The sequence below is a fragment of the Arachis ipaensis genome, chromosome B1 (genome assembly GCF_059453495.1).
Source record: "Arachis ipaensis isolate K30076 ecotype BB chromosome B1, ASM5945349v1, whole genome shotgun sequence".
In the NCBI taxonomy this organism is placed as follows: Eukaryota; Viridiplantae; Streptophyta; class Magnoliopsida; order Fabales; family Fabaceae; genus Arachis; species Arachis ipaensis.
The window spans coordinates 87,731,549-87,744,433 of NC_142436.1; the positions used below are offsets into that span (position 1 = coordinate 87,731,549).

The following is a 12,885-nucleotide window of genomic DNA, read 5'->3' on the forward strand; positions in this document are numbered from 1 at the left end:
CTGGATACTGGAAAGGAAGAGGATGAATCCATCATCCTAGGAAGACCTTTCCTAGCCACAGCAAGAGCTGTGATTGATGTGGACAGAGGAGAATTGATCCTTCAATTAAATAAGGACAACCTTGTATTTACAACTCAAGGATCTCTCTCTGCATTCATCGAGAGGAAGCAGAAAAAGCTTCTCTCAAAGCAGAGTCAACCAAAGCCCCCACAGTCAGACTCTAAGTTTGGTGTTGGGAGGCCGCAACCAAACTCTAAGTTTGGTGTTGAACTCCCATATCCAAACTCTGAGTTTGGTGTTGGGGAAGTCTCAACAATGCTCTGAACATCTGTGAGGCTCCATGAGAGCCCACTGTCAAGCTATTGACATTAAAGAAGCGCTTGTTGGGAGGCAACCCAATTTCTATTTATCTAACTATATTTTTCTTAGTTATATGTCTTTATAGGTTCATGATCATGAGGAGTCACAAAATAAATATAAAAATTGAAAACGGAATCAAAAACAACAGAAGAAAAATCACACCCTAGAGGAAGCATCTGCCTGGCGTTCAACGCCAGAACAGAGCATGGTTCTGGCGCTGAACGCCCAAAATAGGCAGTATCTGGGCACTAAACGCCCAAAATGGGCATCATCTGGGCGCTGAACGCCAGAATTACACCCTGGAGAGGAGCTGGCGCTGAACGCCCAGAACAAGCATGGTTCTGGCGTTCAACGCCAGAAATGGGCAACAAATGGGCGTTGAACACCCAAAATGGGCACCAACCTGGCGCTGAACGCCCAGAGTTGTGTGCAAGGGAATTTTACATGCCTAATTAGGTGCAAGGTTGTAAATCCTTAAACACCTCAGGATCTATGGACCCCACAGGATCACCTTAGGATCTGTAGACCCCATAGGATCCCCACCTACCTCCACTCACTTCTTCTCTCCCCTCTTTCACACAATCCCATAAACACTCTTCCCCAAAACCCTTCACCAATCACCTCAATCTCTCTTCCCCATCACCTCCTCACCACTCACATCCATCCACTCTTCCCCATAAACCTACCTCATAAACTCCACCTACCTTCAAAATTCAAAATCAATTTCCCACCCAAACCCACCCTAAATGGCCGAACCTCCACCCCCTCCCATCCCTATATATAACCCTCCATTCTTCCTCATTTTCACACAACACAACCCTCTCTTCTCTTCTTGGCCGAAACACAACCCCTTCTCCCTCTCCTCCATTTCTTCTTCTTCTTCATCTATTCTTTCTTCTCTTGCTCGAGGGCGAGCAAAATTCTAAGTTTGGTGTGGTAAAAGAATAAGATCCCCGAGGTCCCTTTCAAACTCAAAAGAAATGAGTATCCGGAGATCCAACATGAAATTCAAATAAGAGGTTGGGAAGTTCTAACAAATCCCATCCAACAAGTCGGCATCCTAATGGTTCAAGAGTTCTATGCCAATGCATGGATCACCAAGAACCATGATCAAAGTAAGAACCCGAATCCAGAGAACTATGTTACAATGGTTCGGGAGAAATACTTAGATTTTAGTCCGGAGAATGTGAGGTTGGCGTTCAACTTGCCAAACATGGAAGAGAACGCACGCCCCTACACAAGGAGAGTCAACTTTGATCAAAGGTTGGACCAAGTCCTTATGGACATATGTGTAGAAGGAGCTCAATGGAAGATTGACTCAAAAGGCAAACCAGTTCAACTAAGAAGACTGGACCTTAAATCTGTAGCTAGAGGATGGTTGGAGTTCATTCAATGCTCAATCATTCCCACTAGCAACCGGTCTGAAGTTACTATAGACCGGGTCATCATGATCCATAGCATCATGATTAGAGAAGAGGTGGAAGTTCATGAGATTATACCTCAAGAACTCTACAAGGTGGCTGACAAGTCCTCCACTATGGCAAGGTTAGCCTTTCCTCACCTCATTTGCCACCTATGCAATTCGGCTGGGGTTGACATAGAGGGAGATATCCTCATTAAAGAGGACAAGCCCATCACTAAGAAAAAGATGGAGCAAGCAAGAGAGCCCATCCATGGAGCTCAAAAGGCGTATGAAGCTCATCACCATGAGATCCCGGAGATGCCTCAAATGCATTTTCCTCCACAAAACTATTGGGAGCAAATAAACACCTCCCTAGGAGAATTGAATTCCAATATGGGACAACTAAGGGTGGAACATCAAGAGCACTCCATCATCCTTCATGAAATAAGAGAAGATCAAAAAACAATGAGGGAGGAGCAACAAAGACAAGGAAGAGACATAGAAGAGCTCAAGGACATCATTGGTTCCTCAAGAAGGAAACGCCACCATCACTAAGGTGGACTCATTCCTTGTTCTTACTTTCTCTATTTTTCGTTTTCTCTATGTTAAGTGCTTATCTATGTTTGTGTCTTCATTACATGATCATTAGTAGTTAGTAACTTTGTCTTAAAGTTATGAATGTCCTATGAATCCATCACCTCTCTTAAATGAAAAATATTTTAATTCAAAAGAACAAGAAGTACATGAGTTTGGAATTTATCCTTGAACTTAGCTTAATTATATTGATGTGGTGACAATGCTTCTTGTTTTCTGAATGAATGCTTGAACAGTGCATATGTCTTTTGAAGTTGTTGTTTAAGAATGTTAAATACTGTTGGCTCTTGAAAGAATGATGACAAGGAGACATGTTATTTGATAATCTGAAAAATCATAAAAATGATTCTTGAAGCAAGAAAAAGCAGCAAAGAACAAAGCTTGCAGAAAAAAAATAGGCGAAAAAAAATAGAAAGAAAAAGAAAAAGCAAGCAGAAAAAGCCAAAAGCTCTTAAAACCAAGAGGCAAGAGCAAAAAGCCAATAACCCTTAAAACCAAAAGGCAAGGGCAAATAAAAAGGATCCCAAGGTTTTGAGCATCAGTGGATAGGAGGGCCTAAAGGAATAAAATCCTGGCCTAAGCGGCTAAACCAAGCTGTCCCTAACCACGTTCTTGTGGCGTGTAGGTGTCAAGTGAAAACTTGAGACTGAGCGGTTAAAGTCAAGGTCCAAAGCAAAAAAAGAGTGTGCTTAAGAACCCTGGACACCTCTAATTGGGGACTTTAGCAAAGCTGAGTCACAATTTGAAAAGGTTCACCCAATTATGTGTCTGTGGCATTTATGTATCTGGTGGTAATACTGGAAAACAAAGTGCTTAGGGCCACGGCCAAGACTCATAAAATAGTTGTGTTCAAGAATCATCATACTGAACTAGGAGAATCAATAACACTATCTGAACTCTGAGTTCCTATAGATGCCAATCATTCTGAACCTCAATGGATAAAGTGAGATGCCAAAACTATTCAAGAGGCAAAAAGCTATAAGTCCCGCTCATTTGATTGGAGCTATGTATCATTGATAGTTTGGAATTTATAGTATATTCTCTTCTTTTTATCCTATTTGATTTTCAGTTGCTTGGGGACAAGCAACAATTTAAGTTTGGTGTTGTGATGAGCGGATAATTTATACGCTTTTTGGCATTGTTTTTAGTATGTTTTTAGTAGAATCTAGTTACTTTTAGGGATGTTTTCATTAGTTTTTATGTTAAATTCACATTTCTGGACTTTACTATGAGTTTGTGTGTTTTTCTGTGATTTCAGGTATTTTCTGGCTGAAATTGAGGGACTTGAGCAAAAATCAGATTCAGAGGTTGAAGAAGGACTGTTGATGCTGTTGGATTCTGACCTCCCTGCACTCAAAGTGGATTTTCTGGAGCTACAGAACTCGAAATGGCGCGCTTCCAATTGCGTTGGAAAGTCGACATCCAGGGCTTTCCAGCAATATATAATAGTCCATACTTTGCCCAAGTTTAGACAACGCAAACTGGCGTTCAACGCCAGTTCTCTGCCCAATTCTGGCGTCCAGCGCCAGAAACAAGTTGCAAAGTGGAGTTCAACGCCCAAACTGGCACCAAAACTGGCGTTCAACTCCAAAAATAACCTCTACACGTGTAACACTCAAGCTCAGCCCAAGCACACACCAAGTGGGCCCCGGAAGTGGATTTATGCATCAATTACTTACTTCTATAAACCCTAGTAGCTAGTTTATTATAAATAGGACCTTTTACTATTGTATTAGACATCTTTGGATTATCTTTTGATCTATTGATCACGTTTTGAGGGCTGGCCTCTCGGCCATGCCTGGACCTTCACTTATGTATTTTCAACGGTAGAGCTTCTACACTCCATAGATTAAGGTGTGGAGCTCTGCTGTTCCTCAAAGATTAATGCAAAGTACTACTGTTTTCTATTCAATTCAACTTATTCCACTTCTAAGATATTCATTCGCACTTCAACCTGAATGTGATGAACGTGACAATCATCATCATTCCCTATGAACGCGTGCCTGACAACCACTCCCGTTCTACCTTCGATTGAACGAGTATCTCTTAGATTACTAACACAGGGGACCGAGTCCGAGATATTGGGATCTTCGTGGTATAAGCTAGATTGATGGTGGCATTCATGAGAATCCGGAAAGTCTAAACCTTGTCCGTGGTATTCCGAGTAGGATTCTGGGATTGAATGACTGTGACGAGCTTCAAACTCGCGAGTGCTGGGCGTAGTGACAGACACAAAAGGATAGTAAATCCTATTCCAGCATGATCGAGAACCTCGAGATGATTAGCCATGCAGTGACAGCGCATCGGACCATTTTCATAGGGAGGAATAGGATGCAACCAACGACAAAGGTAATGCCTCCAGACGATTAGCCGTGCTGTGACAGAGCATTTGGATCATTTTCCCGAGAGAGATTGAAAGTAGCCATTGGCACCGGTGACATCCTTACATAAAGCCAGCCATAGAAAGGAGTAAGATTGATTGGATGAAGACGGCAGGAAAGCAGAGGTTCAGAGGAACGAAAGCATCTCTACACGCTTATCTGAAATTCTAACCAATGAATTACATAAGTATTTCTATCCTTATTTTAGTATTATTTTTGAAAACCCCATTACTATTTTATATCTGCCTGACTGAGATTTACAAGGTGACTATAGCTTGCTTCATACCAACAATCTCCGTGGGATTCGACCCTTACTCACGTAAGGTATTACTTGGACGACCCAGTGCACTTGCTGATTAGTTGTGCGAAGTTGTGAACCATGGTATTGGCATCATGTTTTTGGCGCCATTGCCAGGGAAAGAAAGAGCAATGAATTTTACATAATCAAAGTGTAATCACAATTTCGTCCACCACCTACCATGGAAAGAATCAATCAGAAGTTGGAGTATATGGTGAGAAAAGTTGATCCAGAAGGAAGAAGCATCTCCGAAGCATCAACCGTTCTCATACCATTGATTTCACACCTATCTAGTAACATCTTATTTATTTATCTATTTTATGCATTTTCTCGTGACAACTATATTTTTTATCCGCCTAACTAAGATCTGCAAGGTATCCACTGCTTGCTCAAACCAACAATCTCTGTGGGATCGACCCTCACTCACCTGAGGTATTACTTGGACTACCCGGTATACTTGCCGGTCTATCTGTGCGAAACGTGTGGAGTCAGTTTCGTGCACCAAGTTTTTGGTGCCGTTGCCGGGGATTATTCGGATTTGACAAACAACCGGATTATGTTGTTGCTTAAATTAGGTACTTTTTACTATTTTGTTTGAGTCTTTTGTTTTCTTTTCAAAAAATTTTCAAAACCTTTTCTTTTCTTTATTAATCTTTGTCTTTTGTGTGAGTCTTTTGTTCTTGTTCCTGTTGAAGTTTCGAACTTTGTTGTTTCTTTTACCAAAAATTTTCAAAAATAGTGTCTTTTGTTTAAGTCTAGTGTCAGTTCTTAAGTTTGGTGTCTTTTGTTTAAGATTGGTGTTTTCTTGTTGGTAAAGTCAGATTTCAAATCTTATCTTTCTTTTAAATTTTAAAATTCAAAACTTTTTCAAATCTTTATCTTATCTTTTTATCTTTCTTTAAAATTCAAAAAAAAATCTTATCTTATTTCAATTTCAACTTTAAAACTCAAATTTCAAAATTTCAAATTTCAAATCTTATCTTTTCAAATCTTCACCATATCTTATCTTTTCAAATTATTTTCATATCTTTATCTTTTCTTGTTTCAATTTCAAAATTCAAAATCAAATCTTTTTCAAATCTTTTTAAATTTTCATCTTATCTTTTCTAATTTTAAATTTCAAAATTAAATCTTTTTCAAATTTTCTATCTTATATTATTTTCAAATCTTTCTTAATTGGTTACTTGTTTTCCCTTTCTTCTTTTTCAAAACTTCCTAACTAATTCCTCTCTCTTCTATTTTTGAAAACTCCTCACTCCTTTCTCTCTCTTCTTTTTCGAAAATCATCTTTCAATTTTCAAATCTTTTTAGTTAATTAGATTTTAACTAAATAAATAAAATAAAAACAAAAATAATTTTAATTCTAGTTTCTCTTTTTACTTCGTAATTTTTGAATTATTTACCCCCTTTATTCGAATTCTTCTTCTCTTCTCTATATCTTCATTCTTCTTTCTTCTTGACATCTCACAGGGAGTTCTCTATCCTTTGACATAGATCTCCCATTCTTTTTCTTTCTTGTCTTCTTTTTCTTGTTTATGAGCAGGAACAGAGATAAAGAATCTCTCTTTGATCCTAATCCTGAACCTGAGAGGACCCTAAGGAAGCATTTGCAATAAGTTAAAGCACAACACTCCAAAAGAAATCTCACAGAACTTTTCTAACAAGAAAAAGAAAACACAAACATGGCAGCCGAGCAGAACAATGGAGGACATGCAAGGAAGGTTCTTGGTGACTTTACTGCACCCACTTCTAACTTCTATGGAAGAATTATCTCCATACCTCCCATTAGAGCAAATAACTTTGAGCTTAAGCCTCAGCTAGTCTCTCTAATGCAACATAATTGCAAATTCCATGGACTTCTACTGGAAGATCCACATCAATTCTTATCTGAATTCTTGCAAATCTGTGACACCGTTAAGACCAATAGAGTAGATCCTGAGGTCTACAGACTTATGCTTTTCCCTTTTGCTGTTAGAGACAGAGTTAGGATATGGTTGAATTCTCAACCTAAGGAAAGCCTAGGCTCTTGGGAAAATTTGGTCAACGCTTTTTTAGCCAGGTTCTTTCCACCTCAAAAGATGAGCAAGCTCAGGGTGGAAGTTCAAACTTTCAGGCAAAAGGAGGGTGAATCCCTCTATGAAACATGGGAAAGATATAAGCAACTGATTAAGAGATGTCCTCCTGACATGCTCTCATAATGGACTATCCTAGGTATCTTCTATGATGGTCTATCTGAGATGTCCAAGATGTCATTAGACCATTCTGCTGGTGGATCACTCCACTTGAAGAAAATGCCTACAGAGGCACAGAAAATCATTGAAATGGTTGCAAACAACCAGTTCATGTACACTTCTGAGAGAAACTCTGTGAACAATGGGGTAGCTCAGAAGAAGGGAGTCTTGGAAGTTGACACTCTGAATGCCATATTGGTTCAGAACAAGATCTTGACCCAACAGGTCAATATGATCTCTCGACATTTGACTAGAATGCAAGTTGCAGCTAGCAGCACTCAAGAAACCTCCTATGATGGAGATGTCTATGATCTAGATCAACCCATGATGGAAGAGGTGAATTACATGGGAGAACCCTATGGAAACACCTACAACTCCTTATGAAAAAATCATCATATCCTCTCACGGAGAGATCAACAGAAGCCTCAGCAAGGCTTCAACAATAATCAAGGTGGAAGAATCCAGAATAGGTTCAACAACAGACCACTATTCTCATCTTCTCAGCAACAGATAGAGACTTCTAAGCAGAGCTTTTCTGACTTAGCAACCATAGTCTCTGAACTCTCTAAAACCACTCATAGTTTCATAACAGAAACTAGGTCCTCCATCAGAAATCTGGAGGTACAAGTTGGTCAGTTGAGTAAGAGAATCCCTGATACCCCTCCTAACACCCTTCCTAGTAACACTGAAGTGAACCCAAGAGAAGAGTGCAAGGCCATCACTGTAGAAGTTGAGGCCGAATCTGAAGGAGATGATTTGGCATTGAACGCCAGTAAGGAACTCCCTATTGGGCGTTCAATTCCCACAAAAGCACCATCACTGGCGTTGAATGCCAGTAAGGAAGACCTTAGTGGGTGTTCAAAGCCCACAGAAGCACTATCACTGGTGTTGAACGTCAGTAAAGGGATACAAGTTGGGTGTTTAACGCCCAAAGAGACACAAGTCCTGGTGTTGAATGCCACAATTGGAGTAGTTGGCGACCCTAGCCCACTGAGAACTTTCCTATTGAAGAACTGATAGAACCCAAGGTTCATGAGGAGCCCATTGAAGTTCCCTTGAATGCTTGGTTGAAGATCATAGAATCTGAAGAGTACTCCTCCTCTGATGAGGAAGAGGAAACTAGGGAAGAGCAAGTTTCTCGGTACCTAGGACTTCTCATGAAGTTGAATGCCAAGTTGTTTGGCACAGAGACATTGGAGGAAGAACCTCTAGTGCTTACCAAGGAACTCAATGCCTTGGTTCAGCAGAAACTATCTCAGAAGCTGCCGGATCCCAGACGCTTCCTAATTCCCTGTACCATAGGCACTATTACCTTTGAAAAGGCTCTATGTGACCTAGGGTCAAGCATAAACCTTATGCCACTCTCTGTAATAGAGAGACTAGGAATATTTGAGATACAAGTTGCAAGAATCTCACTAGAGATGGCAGACAAGTCAATGAAAAAGGCATGTGGTCGTGTAGAGGATGTCTTAGTAAAGGTTGAGAACCTTTACATCCCTACAGATTTCATAATCTTGGATACTGGGGAGGAAGAGGATGAATCGATCATCCTTGGAAGACCCTTTCTAGCCACTGCCAATGCCATCAGTGATTTGGCAAAGGGAGAGCTGATTCTACAGTTATAGGAGGACCACATCTTGTTCAAGATGCCTAACCCTAACTCTCCCTCTGACAAAAGAGAGACAGTTATATAACACTTAGTATTCCAATCCTTTCTCTCAGTGTAGAGCTATACAGAACCCCCAAACACCAACTCTATGTTTGGTGTTGGACAGCCATTATCAAGCACTGAGAATAAAGGTACTAAGAAGAAAGTACCTAAAGGCTGGAGGGATAAGAAAATTCCCACTGAAGGCCTCTCACCTGGAATGAGAGTAGTCTTCACTGACAACCCAGTGATCCCACATACAGTGAACAAGATCCTGTCTCTAGAGCATGTGGAGCTCATCCATGAGAGCACAGGCAAGAGGTTCACTGTAAGAGGCAAAATTCTGAGCCCATATTCATTTTCGTAAGGAGCTAACCATCAATCGAGTGACGTTAAAGAAGCACTTGTTGGGAGGCAACCCATTAATAATTAATGTTTTCTTGTTTTTCTTTAAGTTTATTTAAGTTATGTCAATTTAATTTTCATATTTGTTTAAGTTTGTGATCATGTGCAGTAGTTAGAAAAGAAACAAAAATAGTCAGAATTGGAATCAGAACACCCTGGAGCAAGTACGTTGCTGGCATTGAATGCCAGACAAGGAGGCCAGAGTAGGCGTTCAATGCCCATGAGGAGCATGAAGCTGGTGTTGAACGCCAGCCAGAAGCATAAAACTGGCATTGAACGCCATCCAGGGGGCAGAGACTGGGCGTTCAATACCCCAACAGAGACATAGACCTGGCGTTGAACGCCAGGAAGGAGCACCCTAATGGGCATTCAATGCCCTATAAGGAGCACATAGCTGGCATTGAATGCCAGCCAGGAGCAGGAGCTACACCCACAAGGGGACAGGGAATTTGAATTACCTAGCCTCCCAAGACTATTGGGTCCCACAGAATCTCCACCTACCCCACCTTCTTCTCTCTCTTACTTTCACTCTTCCCCACATACTCTTTCCTATAATCCCTAACCCAATACCATCATAACCCAATCACATCCATATCTCTTCCCACCAACCCCCACCTACTTCAAATTCAAAATTTACCACCCAATTCCCACCCATTCATTCGAACCCTACCGTATCCCACCCTTATAAATACCCCTTCTTCCATCCCTTCATACACACACCATTCATACACTATAGCCCCACTTGGCCAAATCATTTCTCCCTCCATCTCCTCTATTCTCTTCTTCTTCTACTCTTTTCTTTCTTTGTGTTCTTATTTTACTCAAGGAGGAGCAAAGCTTTTAAGTTTGGTATTAGAAAAGCCTTGCTTTTTGCTTTCCGTTGACACTTATGGCACCCAAAGTTGGAGAATCCTCTAGAAAGAAGAAAGGAAAAGCTGTTGCTTCCACCTCCAAATCTTGAAAGATGGAGAGATTCATCATCAAAGCTCATCAAGACCACTTCTTATGAAGTAATGGAAAAGAAAAAGGTGATTCCTGAAGTCCCCTTTAGGCTAAAAAAGAATGAGTACCCAAAGATCCGACGAGAAATCCAGAGGAGAGGTTAGGAAGTCCTAACCAATCCTGTTCCGGAAGTTGGAATCTTGATGGTGCAAGAATTCTATGCTAATTCATAGGTCACTAAAAACCATGACACTAGTGTGAACCCAAATCCCAAAAATTGGAGCACCATGGTCCGAGGGCTACCCTTAGATTTCAGCCAAGAGAGTGTAAGGTTGGCGCTCCATTTGCTAATGATGCAAGGAGACCCACATCCTTACACTAGGAAAGTCAATTTTGATCAAAGACTGGACGAAGTCCTTTCAAATATTTGTGTGGAAGGAGCTCAGTGGAAGAGGGATACTCAAGGCAAGCCTATCCAACTAAGAAGGCTTGACCTCAATCTCATAGCAAGAGGATGGTTAGAATTCATTCAACGCTCTATCATCCCCACTAGCAATCGGTCATAAGTGACCATTGACAGAGCCATCATGATTCATTGCATCATGATTGGGAATGAGGTGGAGGTACATGAGGTGATACCTCAAGAGTTGTACAAGAAAGCTGAAAAGCCTTCCACCTTAGCAAGGTTGGCATTTTCCCACCTTATCTGCCGTCTATACAATTCAGCTAGAATTGTCATAGAAGGAGACATCCCCATTGAGGAGGACAAGCCCATCACTAAAAGAAAGATGGAGTAAACCAGAGAGCATGTGGAGCAGTCTCAACAAGAAATCTCTGAGATACCTCAAGGGATGTATTCCCTCCCCAAGGCTATTAGGACCAATTACATACTTCTCTTGGAGAATTGAGCTCCAGCATGGATCAGTTGAGGATGGGATATCAAGAGCATTCCACCATCCTCTATAAAATAAGAGAAGATCAAAGGGTCATGAGGGAAGATCGAAGAATTATGAGGGAAGAACAACAGAGGCAGGGGTGTGACATAGAAGAAATCAAACACTGCATTGGATCCTCCAAAAGGAGTAGTAGCCACCATCACTACGGTGGATTCATTCCTTTAATCCTCTATTGCTTATGTTATTTTTTCTATTTTCCAAGTATTTTATCTTATTGTCTGTTTCTAGTGCATGATTATCTTTATGTCTTAAAGCTATAAAATATCCCATATATCTCTCACCTTGCTTAAAAGAAAATTTTAATTGAAAAAGAAAAGTAAGATGCATGAATTTTGAGTTATATATTAAGAATAGTTCAATTATTTGATGTGGTGGCATTGCTTTTTTTTTTAATGTATGAGTAAACAATGCATATTTGATGTTAGAGTTAAGAATGTTGGCTCTTGAAAGAATGATGATAAAAGAGAAGTATTATTGGTGATCTGAAAAATCATAAAATTGATTCTTGAAGTAAGAAAAAGCAGCAAAAAAAGAAATAAAAGAAAAAAATTATTATTGTGCGGAAAAAAAATACAGAGCAGCAAGCAGAAAAAGAAAAAGCCAATAGCTCTTTAAACCAAAAGACAAGAGCAAGGAGGGCTTAAAAGAAATATCTTAGCCTAAACAGTTCAAATGAGCTACTTCCCTAACTATATGCTTGTGGTGTGAAGGTGTCAAGTAAAAAGCTTGAGACTGAGCAGTTAAAGTCGTGATCCAAAGCAATGAGTGTGCTTAAGAACTCTGGACACCACTTTCTGGGGATTCTAGCAAAGCTGAATCACAATCCAAAAGGGTTCACCCAGTTAAGTGTCTGTGGCGTTTATATATCCGGTAGTAATACTGGAAAACAAAGCGCTTAGGGTCACGGCCAAGACTCTAAAGAAGCTGTTGACAAACCCCAATTTGACGGTTTGTTTTACATTGAATTTAGAGTATTTTGATAACCTTTTGTCACATTTAGCCTAGGAGTTAGCATGATTTTGTTATCTCTCCCATATTTGTGCTTAAGTGTAAAAACATGCTTTTTAAGCCTTATCTTGATGAATTCTAATTCTTCTTTGATTCCATAAAGATGCCTTGATGTTTTTGCTAGTAATTCCAGGATTGAAATAGGCTAGGCATGGATCAAAGGAAGCAAGGAAGGAAGCATACAAGTGGAGAGAAGCATAAAAAGTCAAAGAAGCAAAGTCAGCCATGCACGCGCACGCGCACAAGGCGCTCGCGCGCACATCGAAGAATTAGCCAGGGACGCGCACGCGTACCGTGCGCGCACGCGTCGATGAGGGCACATGACCTCACTAATGCAACACGTGCCTGGCGATTTGAGAGGGTTTCTGAACCCATTTTTGGCGCCAAATTGCTAAGGGAAAGGAATAAAAGGATGAAGGATTAAGGGGAAGGCATGAATCATCACCTTTTGACATATAATCACTTTTAGTTTAGAGTTTTAGAGAGAGAAGCTCTCTCTTCTCTCTAGAATTAGGATTAGGAATTAGGGTTAGATTAGGATCTCATAGTTTTCTAGGTTTAATTCAAGTCTCCTTCTACTTCTACCTTCAATTGATGATTGCTACTCTTTGGTTCTTCTCTCTATCCCTATTCTCTTGTTGTAATTTCTCTTATTTTGTT

The 12,885-nt window shown here is 40.4% G+C and overlaps 1 non-coding gene across 1 annotated transcript; it reads right to left on the reverse strand.

Moving 5' to 3' along the window:
- Positions 1-7,119: 7,119 nt before the first annotated feature.
- Positions 7,120-7,223, reverse strand: LOC148577367 (small nucleolar RNA R71). Its single transcript, XR_015903980.1, has one exon. It is a non-coding gene; the product is annotated as a small nucleolar RNA R71 (small nucleolar RNA).
- Between the last annotated feature and the right edge of the window lie 5,662 nt (positions 7,224-12,885).